General features: G+C 43.5%; 1 long non-coding RNA gene across 1 annotated transcript; it reads right to left on the reverse strand.

The window, feature by feature from the left end:
- Positions 1 to 227: 227 nt before the first annotated feature.
- LOC124252547 (uncharacterized) lies at positions 228 to 4,398 on the reverse strand. Its single transcript, XR_006891983.1, has 3 exons — positions 4,311 to 4,398; positions 533 to 686; positions 228 to 358 (listed from the first exon to the last, which is right to left on the reverse strand). It is a non-coding gene; the product is annotated as an uncharacterized LOC124252547 (long non-coding RNA).
- Between the last annotated feature and the right edge of the window lie 8,189 nt (positions 4,399 to 12,587).

A 12,587-nucleotide genomic window follows, 5' to 3' on the forward strand; every position in this document is an offset into this window, starting at 1 on the left:
GCTGTCTCTAAAGTGTTGCTTCTCTGGATTGACTGGTTTATAGTAAAAACCACAGGGGGACTCTTGGTTTGGAAGTTCCATCCTGTTTTTATAAGTATCCAATTTTGTTTTTTGTCATTATGCACCATGCAGAAGAAGCCGGATACAATCATCAAATATTTATTAAGAATCTATTATTTGCCTGTGTCTGAGGCACTGGGGATATATTAGCATCTGTGAACAAGATAGACAAACATGCCTGCTCTCGAGAATCTTCCATTCTAGTTGTAAATCACAGGTTGGGTTCTCTGGGAAGCACACTCTGACATGGAGTTTACAGATGAGGATGTTTGTTATGAGGAACTCTTGGTATCAGATTCTGCGGAAGGCAAGGAAAGGAAGTAGGATCAGAGAGAGGGAAAGTGGAGCAGCAGTGCAGGCATGATGACACTCCTGGCCACCCCACGGGGAGGTGTGGAGCTGAAATGGCCTATCAGAGTTGTCCCAACTGAAACGGCTAGGCCTTTGTCCCCTACCTGATTAATCATTGTACCTGAGCTCTCCCAGGAAGGGGATGACTTTGGGCAAGATGGCTTTGTGCAGCTGAGAATAGCCCTGAAGCGACAGATAGCGGAAGGCTTCCCGATGAGCAGGAGGGGATCTGATAGCGCATCATCACGTCCACTGCGTCATATATGGTGCACATCCTATAGTATACTGAAAAATACGTAAGCCCAAAGCCCAGATCCAAGGGGTGTTTTGCTTATTTTTTGGTTTGTTTCAGCAACAAACTATTTTAAAAAATAGAAAGAGTTGATCGAATTTATACGGTTTGGGAAACAAGAGAACACTATAATGCTGATTATTATATAGGAGACTGAAGTAGTACAGAAATGTGATTATTCCAATTTCAAGAAATTTCATTATTTTCAATACACATAATTTTTAAAAACAAAGCGGAGCTTTAAATCCTTTTTATAAAAGTATCATGGAAAATACATACAAAATGCTTATGTACATACACAAAAGGGAGTGCTTAATGTGATTCAACGCTTACAGACTTACAAACGTTACAGACTTATAGTCTAAACTGAGAGACTTCAAAAACTTAATTCACCAAGAAGAGCACAAATCTTTGTCAAAATTCCTGTTCTAAACTTCAGCTTGGAAAATATAGTCATTGTCCAATTTGGGTCCATTCCACCATTTGGGGATGAGTAAGCTAATGAAGATGTTGAGACCCATCAAAGAAAGACCTCTTCTTGCTGGCTCTCCAATCTCTGATTATGCTACTGTCTCCTGCCTTACGTGCTGACAAGCATTTGGCTAATTCAGGAGGCATCCTTTTGGCCACCTTCACTGTCTCTCTCACTTCCATGATTCTAGGGAATAATTCCAGCTGCCACTGTGCAGCAGGATGGACACTTTTTAAGATTCTCTACCCCGACTTTGAGAATAGACCGGATGTGTGTGTACATCCACTGTCTTCATCAATAAAATTTAGCTGTCTCCCAGGTCCAGTCAAGGTGACCAAGAGATAGAGAGGTGGACTATAACTCTGGTTTAACCACTAGATCCCTAAATTAAACATATCTGATTAGAGTGACAGATGTCTCCCCGCCTAACTGTGTGATCTTGGGACAGTAACTTAACTTCTCTGAGCCTTAGTTTGTCCTCTGTAAAATAGTAACTACTAGAGGAATGTGTTAAATAGTGCATGCTAAGTGCCTAGTACAGTGTTTAGCAAACAATAAGCACTTAATAAATGTCATTTCTAAACACTTTTTATTGTTATTCTCGTTAACATCCGCACGAAGGGACTGCGTTCATGTAAACCGTCATGTAACTATGACCTGCTCAGCTGCGTCCTATTGTCCCACAGGAGGCCCTGACATTAAGAGAAGAGCAGCAGCTGGTGTGATAGATAAAATATGGACAACCACGGTGTAAAAACAGACCAGTACAACTCCAGTCTCTTCAAGAGAGGGCATGGTAGTTTTTAGGCACTGCCCCTTTGTCCCTTGAGAGGAGAGAGGCAATTTATCAGCCTCCTATAGCTTGATAGAAACGCTGCTTGCAAATGTTCACCTCATCTTGGTGTGAGTCTCTCTGTCTTAAAATAAGAACTTGTAGGTTCTCCTTGAAATGGAGTTTTAAGGTCAAGTACATTTGGAAAATGCTGTAAGTCTGTTCTTCTAGTGGCAGCATTAGCGTATTAAAACCTCTGAACAATCTTATGTTAAAGAGTCCCATCTCACCTTAACCCAGCGTTTTCCAAACATATTGGCCGTTTTTCACACACACATTGCCACCCCACTTCTGATTTTTTTGTCCTAGAGCCAATACGTAGCCCTGGTTGATTTTATTTTCCTTTTTTTCTTTTTTTTGTCCATGCAAACCACAGACCATGTTTCTCTCACCTTCCTAGCACCTCTGATAGCTAAAGGAGCAGGGCACCCCTGTCCTGCCATCTCCTTGGCACATACAGATCCAGGACCAACATGGGTTGCTTGCCTCCTCCCCTGAGGCCATAGAAAAAGGCTCACTGAATCTCAGCCTCTACTCACCACAGCACGCCCTGGCATGTCACAGGCACACACCAAGGGTCCAAACAAGGGCTTGCGGCCCTGACCTGTGGCAGAGCAGACCTTGTCACAACTAGACCTGGGCAGCTCTCCCATTGAATGAAATGGCCTTCCCAGCACAAGGCAGGCCTGAGAGTAAAGACAGCCCTGATGCCCAGAACTCAACGTTGAGTGACAGGTGCACAGTCTACAGCAGGACCCGAGGCACCCTGGGCCCCTGCTGCACACTGCTCCCGAGAAACGGGAAGGCGCTTGGTCAAGTTAGTGTACCTCATGTAGTAAGTGAAGAAACACAGAGAAACCCAGAAACCCACACATGTGCACGCACATCCAAACAAGCACACACACTCCCTGTGTGTTTTCCACAGAACTCCAGACCTTCCTGGGCAGGTAACTGTCTCTTACTCCAGAACCGGCGATTTCTTCTCCCCTACCCAGTAGAAGGGAATCTTCTGTGAGAGAGGTTAGCAAAGCCATCTTCCAGAACCCAGGCATTTCTGAGTGAACGGTTAAAAATCTAGTTTCTGAACGGGCAAAACTAAGTCCATAAAGTATCTCCATGAGCGGATGTGATAGAGGAGAGAGGCAGCGCTCTTGATGTGATAGAGGAGAAAGGCAGCGCTCTTGATGTTAGGACACTGGGGTGTGGGTCCCGGTTTTGCTATTGAGTAACTGTCTTTAGCAAGTCATTTGTTACACTCTTTGTTCTCCATTTTCCCCTTTCTTTAGTGCAGGCCAATAATGCCAATTTCACACTTTGCAGTTGAATGTGCTATGTACACACACACTGTCCTCATGATACGGAAACCCTGAAACGGTTATTCCCATGGCCGGAAGGCATTTGAGAGATTCTAGAGCCTGCCTTTAGCAAAGGGATGTCTGAATCACTACTGAGAGAGCCCTTGCTTGATTTAATTCCCAACTCAAAGCAAGAAAGTTTGCACATGGGAAAAATATGGCTTTTCAGACATCATAGCAGGCTCTCCACAAATACTTGTCCAATTGAATTAAGTTGAAAACATTTAACTGATGCTAAAACTTCAAGTATGCGAAAACAATCTCTCCTTTTCCTGTAACTGGTCTTTCTATCCCGACTCTGTATTCTACTCGCTGCAGATCACCCGATTAGTCACTTCCGGGTGATCTCAGTCAATTTGGTGGAAAGCTCAGCCCTATTCATGATTTTCTTCTTGTTCTCCCCAGTTTCTGTGAGTGGCGTCTGTACAATGGTCATCTGCCCTGGTATCTTCTAGGGAGTACGATTGTCCGGTCTGCTCTCTAATCTTCTGCCGAGGACACTGAGCCTTCCCCACGTTTACATCTATGGAGAGGTCTGCGCCCGGCGCTGGCTTCCATGGCCGTGGTCTCTGCTACCTCCCTCGTCCCGTTGCTCCCTTCTTCCTCCGCCTTCCCACATCTTCCTTGTCTCTTCCCCTCTTCCCTTCGCCTTCATTTATTTCTTTGTTTCTCTCTCTCATTCCCTGCCCTCACCCCCACACATACCATTTGTTGAACGCACAGCGTCAGTCCTACAAAACTTGCTAAGATCTGGTCCTTGTCTTAAGAAGCTCTCAAATAAAGGAGCCTGCATCATCAAAGTGAGGCCAAGAATTTCAGCCTTGAAAAAGCCTGAATCTCTCAAAAGAAGTTTTCCATTCAGGAAGCCAAATCCCCAAGCCCCAAAGACACTGACTCCTAAAGTCATCCATCTTGTCTGCGGATCATCCAAGCCCGGAGCCTACCCACCTCCTGGCTCAGTGCCAGAAACGAGGGCGCTGCGGGGAGTCCGGACGCTTCCTTTGCGCGAGGCTGAGAAGAGGGAGGCTCCTGTTTGCTGCCCCTTGTTAATGGCCGTCCCTTGGACTGTGGTTCCTGATGAGGTAAATTCCCTCGGCAGGCTGAGGCAATATTTTCCAAAAGAAAGCAAGTTGTGTTTTGCGTTTGCCCCTCCTCCTCGCGAGCCGCGCTCGGTTCCCAGCCGGGTCTGCCCACAAGCGACCATCTGGCTCGCAGCTGCTGTGTCCGAGTGGAAACGCTCGGCTTGAGGCCTGAGCGTCCAAGGGCTCCTTTTCCTTCTTGTAAATGACAACGTCTGCGTTGTAGGTCAGCCCATCCTTTCCACTGGAAAGGCAACAGCTGCCATTTTCTTTCCTTTTTCTTTTCATACGGGGTTGTTTCCAGGGGGAGCACATATGTCAGGCATATGGCAGGGAACTAGTTGGTTTAAATCGTGAGCGTGAGCAGCCGCGTTTCATCGACCCTGTGAGAGCAGCTGCCCCGGAGAAGCGGTGGGGTTAGAGTGGTGGGATCCGGCCAAATGCGGGTCGGTTTGGTTGAGAGCGCCTGCTGATTGAGCGTTAACAGTGGTCTCAGCACCAGACAAGAACCTCTCCCTCCCATTTTCCTGCCCTAAACAACCGCAGTGACCGGTTAGAAATAACAATAGGTAGTATTTAAGAGTGCTTGTTAGGTGCCGGGCGCTGTGCTGAGTGCTTTGCATGCATTATTCTGTTAAATACTCTTAACGGCCCTAGGAAGTGGTTATCAATGTTACCCCACTTCAACATTTTGAAACCTGCAGCTTCAAGGAGGTGGGTCATCTGTGCATGGTCACACAGCTTGTCTGGCCTACTTTGTGCTTTCTCAATGGCACGATTATCCTCAGCTCCTTGCGGGCAGGAGTCATGAATTGTCCACCACTGAGGTCTCAATACTTAGCACACAGCCTCAGTCACAGAAGATGCTAAAACAAAACAACACCAAACCCCAAAAACCCAAACTCCCCCAAAGCCAACAACTTGTGGAATGAACAGATGTTGAATGAACGGATAATAAATTTGTGCCTTTTGCGGGAGAAGGCTGTCTGTTTTCTCTCCTAAAACCACGAATCTCTCTGACCAACTTTACTGAAGTCGTCTACACTCAGGACTATGGTAGAGAAAAATGCCACTGCTGGACCGACCTCTCCAGAAACTGTTTTCGCCGCACATCATCCGGCAGTTGGCCCTTTTTATATAAAACTATATTGCAATTAATGTTGTCTTATTTCCGCCTGCAGTTTTCCTTTAGTCAGGCTGTTTGCTTCATTAATATATCCTCTTTGTTAGGCTTGCTCCATCCTGTCCACCTTCAAGTTCCAGCTCAGACTTGTCTCCTCCAGCACGCCTCTCCCAGGGTTCCTTGATCTCTGCTTTCTCCTACAGTGCTTATGACTCTTTAACACCAGTTAGAATGTAGTGATTGCCAGGAGCCTAGCAGATTACCTTTAGAGGCTAAGGGTTTAAGTCTAGTAAACTAGGTAAAGAGAGCTGTAAGCAGATAGAGTTCTGTGTCCTGGACAGACCCTGGGATAGTGGTCAATAATAACTTAATGCTCTAGCTTTTGGGCCAGATCCTTGGTCTCATGTCCTTCACGGCTAACACACCCTTCTTTCCTCTGCTTCTTTACACCTGTAGAGTTCACACTGTCTCTGTGTACACAGACACAGCCTTGTAGTAAGAGTATTTCTTCATACTGAGGTTTTAGACAATGTTCTAATTGACATTTAAGTGTTTACTCTGTGCCAGACAGTTTATCTACGTCACAGCATGACTCTGGTACTCAAAGAGCAGAGCCAGTCTAAACTGGAAGTATGCAAGTTTCTCTGGTTGGGGTTTTAGGAGGACCCGAAGGTCTTGTGCAGTCGAGGTCTTGTGGATTCCTTTTCCCTGAATCTTCTTTCTCATTTCTTGCTTCTTCCTCAACTTCCGTTCTTGGAATTTCATTCTCTTAGCTGGTCCTATAAAGGGGTTTACATTTGGGTTTTGATGACCGTAACATTAGACCTTGAGCTTTTGTTCTGGAAAGGCTGGCCATGCAGAGACTAGCTGTCAGACTGGCTGTGAGTTTTTCTTTACTCTCTGGACACTTCTGTGTCTTAGAACTAGGGTCAGAATAACCTTGTGGCTGATATTTGCTCAGAGGATCATAGTTTGTGAAGCACTTTCAGAAGACCTCTCTTGAGCCTTCAACTCCCCGTAAAGATGAGAGGGTTCTTATCCTTATTTTGCAAATGAAGAAACCAAGAGTTAAAGACAGTGAATTTCTGGTCCATGTCACACAGTCCAATGTCATTTGAATGACTGACGTGGTGTGCCCCCAGCTTTTTCCAACATACCATGCTTCCCATTCTTAAGATCTCCCCAGACAGTGTTAACCACCTTAGGATGACATGGGACGCTTATAAAAAATACCAGTGCTGAAGCCCCACCCCAAGTGATTGGCATTTCATTGGTATGTTGGGAGCCTGGCCATTATTATTTTTTCATGTCCCTGTTTTTAATGTGAGAATCATTGATCTATAGTCTTTATTTCCATAGTACTTGGTGAACTGCAAAGGATTCTAAAAATTGATAGCAGCTGTAAATACTAGTGTTTTCTTCTTCGCAGCAGTTGCCGAAAGCCAGACTGTTAAACGGTTGAATCTCTGGAAAGGCAAATTTTCTGTTGCTACATGAGCTTCCAAATCCAGCTCCTCAGTCATTCTAGAAGACAGTTTCCCGCTCCAGACTGTGTGCTGCCCCAAGCGAAATAAAAGCCAGAGGTTATCTCCTTCAACTGGCCAGCTGTTGGTATTTATAAAGCTATTTGTGCTCCTGTGATCGCTCTGCCATGGAAATTATATTTATAAGAGCTATTACCAGCTCACTTTTATATCTGACCAGCAATCCAGAGGAAAAATGTTAGCTAGTTTACAGTTTATACTTCCTCAGAAGTTTCATGGTGAAAACACATTTTCCAGTAAGTACATTCCTCTCTTTCTCTGGGTTTCAAGCAGAACATTTTAGATGTGATCAGTGGCTTGGATCCGGAAGCACAGTCTGCTCCTCCAGCCAGGGAGGCTGGTTTGCTAAGAAGCAGCAGGCCAGTGTGGAGTCAGCCTGAAGGCCGGGTTCTCCAAGCTCAGTGGACTAGAAGCCCCCTGTATCCTCAGGGGTCCTCATTTTGAGTGTAAGGACAGGGTCAGTTTTTCCTTCCGTGCCTCCATTGGAAGGTGGGTCTGATGTGCTGGGAAAGTTACAGAGAAAAGTGGAGGGAGGCAAAGTGAAGAGAGACTTTTTCTCTTCTAAACAATTAAAACTCAGCTAATTGGAAGCTTCAGTTAATCAGAACTCCCTTCCATTGCAGTAGAATGAGACAAACCCTAACAAGACAAATTTATTATAAAAGCAATTAGAAAAAGAAAACCTTCCTATGTCCTAGGTTCTATTAGAGTGTAAGAATTTGAAATCAGAGATGGTCTTTATTCATCTTTGTATCCTTCTAACGTAATACAGTGCCAAAAGTATATTTGTACTTAATATATTTGTGTTCAAATTCATTTTTATTTTCATCAAATAAACGTGTGCTCATAGTTTAAAAAAAAAAAAGCCAATATACTTTCAATCCTTTTAATGAGAAAATAGTAGCCTCTAGCTTTCTCCCGTTATACTCTGGTTCCATTCTTTAGCAACTGTAAAATATTTTGGTTATTTTTTCTGACATTTTACTTCTTATTTCTAAATAATGCATTAATGCTGACTTTCCTTGATTTATAGATTTTAGAAATTATTTATTAACCTGCTGTCAACTTTGGACAAGGTCTGCTGACCTATTGTGGTAGATGAGCGTGTGGCTGAGTGAGCTGCGGGGACCCTCCATCTCCCCTGACTGCTCCATCCCTAACCTCCTTTTTAAACATAGTTATGTCACACTTTTTGTTAAGCACGCATTTACTTCCATGTAAATATTATTTGCTACTGAGTCAAGTAGTATACTCTGATTATATTTTCTTTCTTGTATGTTTTGTTTTCTTTCTCAAGTTAATTGCCTGTTTTTAAGCTGAATTTGTCTATAAATTTTTCAGTAAATTCCTTCTAACTGCAACACAGTTCCAGTATGCCTCTCAATATTATTTTTCACATTTTAATATGTTATCACATGCATCAAATAATCTCGTAGCTCCATTTTGATATTTTTCTCTTGGAGACCTCTTTTTCTACTTTGCTCAAATCTTGGTGGGCTGTTCTGCAGAACTGCTGAACAGCTGTCGTCTTGTTTGTGGTATGCAGTCTCTAGGGTGGCCTCCAGAGAGCTCATCTCATCTTGGTATTCAGGCTCTTGTGTAATCTTCTCCCCTGGAGTGTGAGTGGGAATTATTACTCACTTGTAACAAACAGAATATGGCAGAAGCCGTAGGATGTCACCTTCTGAGTACAAGGACTATGGCTTCTACCTTGGAAACTCTCTCTTAGGCAATGGGGTGCACGCTCTCTCTCTTTCTCTTTCTCTTTCTCTCTCTCCTCTTCCTAGCACCTTCTTTTTATTCCATGGATATAATATCTTCTCTTTTCTCTCTGAGTTCATTCCAGGTGGTCATTCAGGTACAGGGACACAGTTGAAGTTGTAAATAAACACTGAGCCCAGATTGTGAACACACTGGAAAGCAAGGGGTGTTCTGTAAACAGTCAGAAGATCAAATGACTCAGGTCATGTATAGTCCTTAGCGCTCTAAGAGTCATGTATATAAAACATGTATGGCATGTATAACTCTTGTGTGTTAAGTGTTCTTAGCACATGAGAGTTCAAGAAATATGGGAAGAAGAGAAAGGAGAGAAGAAGGAGGAAATCTTTTTAATAATTCGGGTAAGAGAGAGTCTTGATTTGAACTAACAGTAGCATCGGATATAAAATAAAAGGAAGGATCAGAGACCCCTTAGAATAGTTGGAAGACCATCCTATGTGATCAGTCTATCCATTGTTTCCTGGTGATCTGTTAGTATAATCTACTTAGCTGACAGAATCTACTTATCTTTAGATAATTAGCTTCTTGAGGGCGGAGAGGAGTCCTCATGTAAGTTGATTACCTGAAGTTTTCAAGTTAGAGCTGTGCCCAAAGGGGGGTACTCAGCATTTGTTGTCTCTTTCATGCTGCCTGCTGACCCTCTCCTCTCCTCACTGCATCGCACAGGCCCTTGTCGTTCTGCCAGATGACCCGGTTCATTCAAACACGATCATTTGCATTTTAACATTTTAACCTTGAATGAGGGACATTCAATCTATTCCATTTCTCTCTGGCTACTTGGACTATTGAAAGCAGAATGCCATTTATGGAAAAGGACTTATGGGGAGGGGAAGAGCAGAAATGAGAGGCTGGTGAAATACTTCCCCTGTCAGCACCAGAAAGAACCTCACTGCTTCTTCAAAAACAATCATCCACGCCTCTCTCTGAAAAGAAGCAATTTGTCTTAAGCCAGAAATATAATGAGAAGGAGACCAAGTTTCCACAGATGAAAATTATATTCATTATATAACACTTAAGCAATCTGTGGGAATCTATGAAAAAAATACTCTCTTTACAGCCTCTTGCAGGGACCTATATCCATTGCAGTAGACACACAGTGTAGATTTGCCTTTGCCATTTGTATGAACAATGTATATAGCTCATACTAACTAGTCAAAAATATTTTGGACAGATGCTCAGGATACCTGCACAGGCATTAGAAAAGGAAGGAACAGAGTGTAGCACTATGCTCTGTAGTGTCACCAGAGTTATACTTCACTCTGACACTCATAGAACCTTTATGGTCCAATTTCCTACTGGGTAAATGTGTAAGAAACATATATTCATGGTTTTTGAATGGATAATTAAAAATAGGGTGCACCATTTCCACCCTTCCCTCTTTTCTTCTTCCAGTCTCTTCTTCCTGCCACCTCCCTCTCTTCATTAATTAACTAACTATTATGTTCCATCTACTGAGTGAGGCACATTTAGGAAAAAAAAGCTTCTGTTATATTAGTTTCAAACCTGGGAATAATTTCTGCCATTAATCAGGCCTTAAATTTAAATGCAGTCTCTCACAATCTGAAATAGAGTTCTGGGTGGGGACCTCGCCCATGCCCGTGTGTTATTGTGTATTGTCTGCTTCCCCTTCATCTACCTCCTCCAGCTCTACTTGACTGTGAAGTCCTGGTGGGGCAGGAGACTAACTTTCGTTTGAATCTTTTTTCTCTGCCTTCTGTTCCTCAGCTTCTCACTTCTCTCATAGCCAGAAATGTAATTCTTCACATTGCAGGGCCTCCATAAAGACTCTTAAAATAGAAATTGTAAACAAGCAAAACATGCCATCAGAGAGGGCCAGAGAAATTGCTATGGGAGATTGAAGAGGAAATTTCACGAAGCAGGCTAGTGGGGCAAAATGAAAGAATCAATGGGTAGAACTCTTGAGTGGGTGGGCTGCACGACTGTGGAACTGTTCCCTCCAGGGACTCTGCGGAAATCACCTGCCCTCTCTCAGCGTTGCACCGTGCTCTTGGTAAAATAGGCGTAATAGTGTCTTTGCTTCCCTCCCTCCCTGGACTGCAGGAGCATGAATCGTATAACATGTGTGAAAGCAATCTGAACTCCTTGGAAGTCAGGAGTGACAGACTCAAGGCATGGTATTATGATTTTCTGCCTGAAATTTGGCATCTAAAGCAATGACTTAAATAATATTATTTGAAGTTAAAAGAAATAGTATATCTTATTTATGATGATCTTTTAATTGCAAGAACCTAAAGGCATATAAAACATTGGTTCAGATGACCATTAAAAATGTGATTTGACATTTTTTTTTTTTTCTGGGAAAGATTCGCCCTGAGCTAACATCTCTTGCCTGCCAAGCTTCCTCCTCTTTTTTTTCCCCTCCCCAAATCCCCAGTACATAGTTGTATGTTCTAGTTATAGGTCCTTCTAGTTCTTCTATGTGAGCTGCCACCACAGCATGGCTACTGACAGACAAGTGGTGTGCTTCCGCCTCTGGGAACTGAACCTGGGCCAGTGAAGCAGAGCATACCCAGCTTTAACCACTATAGGCCATCAGGGCTTGCTCCAGATGGTTTTTTAATCAAAGCACTTGCTTTACTTTATTAGTCAGGAGAGGCTAGGCTTGTGCTGTGGTAACAAATAACCCCAGAATCTCAGTGTTTTAACACTTCAAGTTATTGCTCACTAATGTAAAATCTGCTGGAAGTCCGGGTGACTCTGCAGGGTGGGGATTCAGGAGTCCACGCTACTTCAGTCTGGGGCTCCACACTCTCAATGGGAGGCTTTCTCCGTGACTGCTGGGACAGAGGGAAGGGAGATCGGAGAATTGTGCAGAGCCTTTCATCGACTCAGCCTGGAAGTGCCACATCCCATTCCCACTCACATTTTATCAGTCGGAACTAGACACATGCCCCTCCTTCCCCCTAAAGTGCTGAGAAGTATGGTCTCCCCTACAGACCCAGAAGGAAAGAAGAACTGGGTATTGGGGAGTATTAACAATGTCCACTGTACTGCCATACTTACAAATACTGTTGGAATATGCTCCCAAGTCCACGGATAATGAGGCATAAGAGTGATGAAAATGAAACGCAATCCAGCACCAACAACTCCTTTCAGAGACAGGGAAACTAAAGATTTATGCCTGAGGTCCTGAGGTCAGTGATGATGAGTCAGGATTAGAACTCAGAGCTCCTGACTCCCAGTTCAGAATGCCTTCTGCTCCACGAGCATTTCCCAAGTGCTTTCCTTGGAAGGTTAGTTGGTCTCTTACATGCAGAAGTCACTCTGTGGTCAAGTTACTTTACAAAGATGGGGGTAAATGCTGAGATAGATGAGGCTAAATTGGTTTATTTGCAGCAGAACTTCTCCGGACCTTTAACATAATAAAGTACATTGTGAATCTTAAGGTGTTCAGAAATTACCAACCACTTTTGAACACAGGAACCATCCTCTCCTCTCCAATATTTATTTTCTTCAAGGTACCTTGTAAGTGAGGATCACACTTCAGGAAATGCTACACTATTATATTACACTTGCAAAGTTGTTATGCAGGCAAAGTTACTCTTTGGAAGTTACCCTTATCAATATTGGTTAATAAATGGGGATTTTTTTCTCTCTACCCCTCTTTAGTCTTCCATTTCTTTCATACCCTGACTTTGAGGGCCGTATCCCAATGATGCATATCATTATTCTTACCTTC

Source organism: Equus quagga, chromosome 14 (assembly GCF_021613505.1).
Source record: "Equus quagga isolate Etosha38 chromosome 14, UCLA_HA_Equagga_1.0, whole genome shotgun sequence".
Taxonomy (NCBI): Eukaryota; Metazoa; Chordata; class Mammalia; order Perissodactyla; family Equidae; genus Equus; species Equus quagga.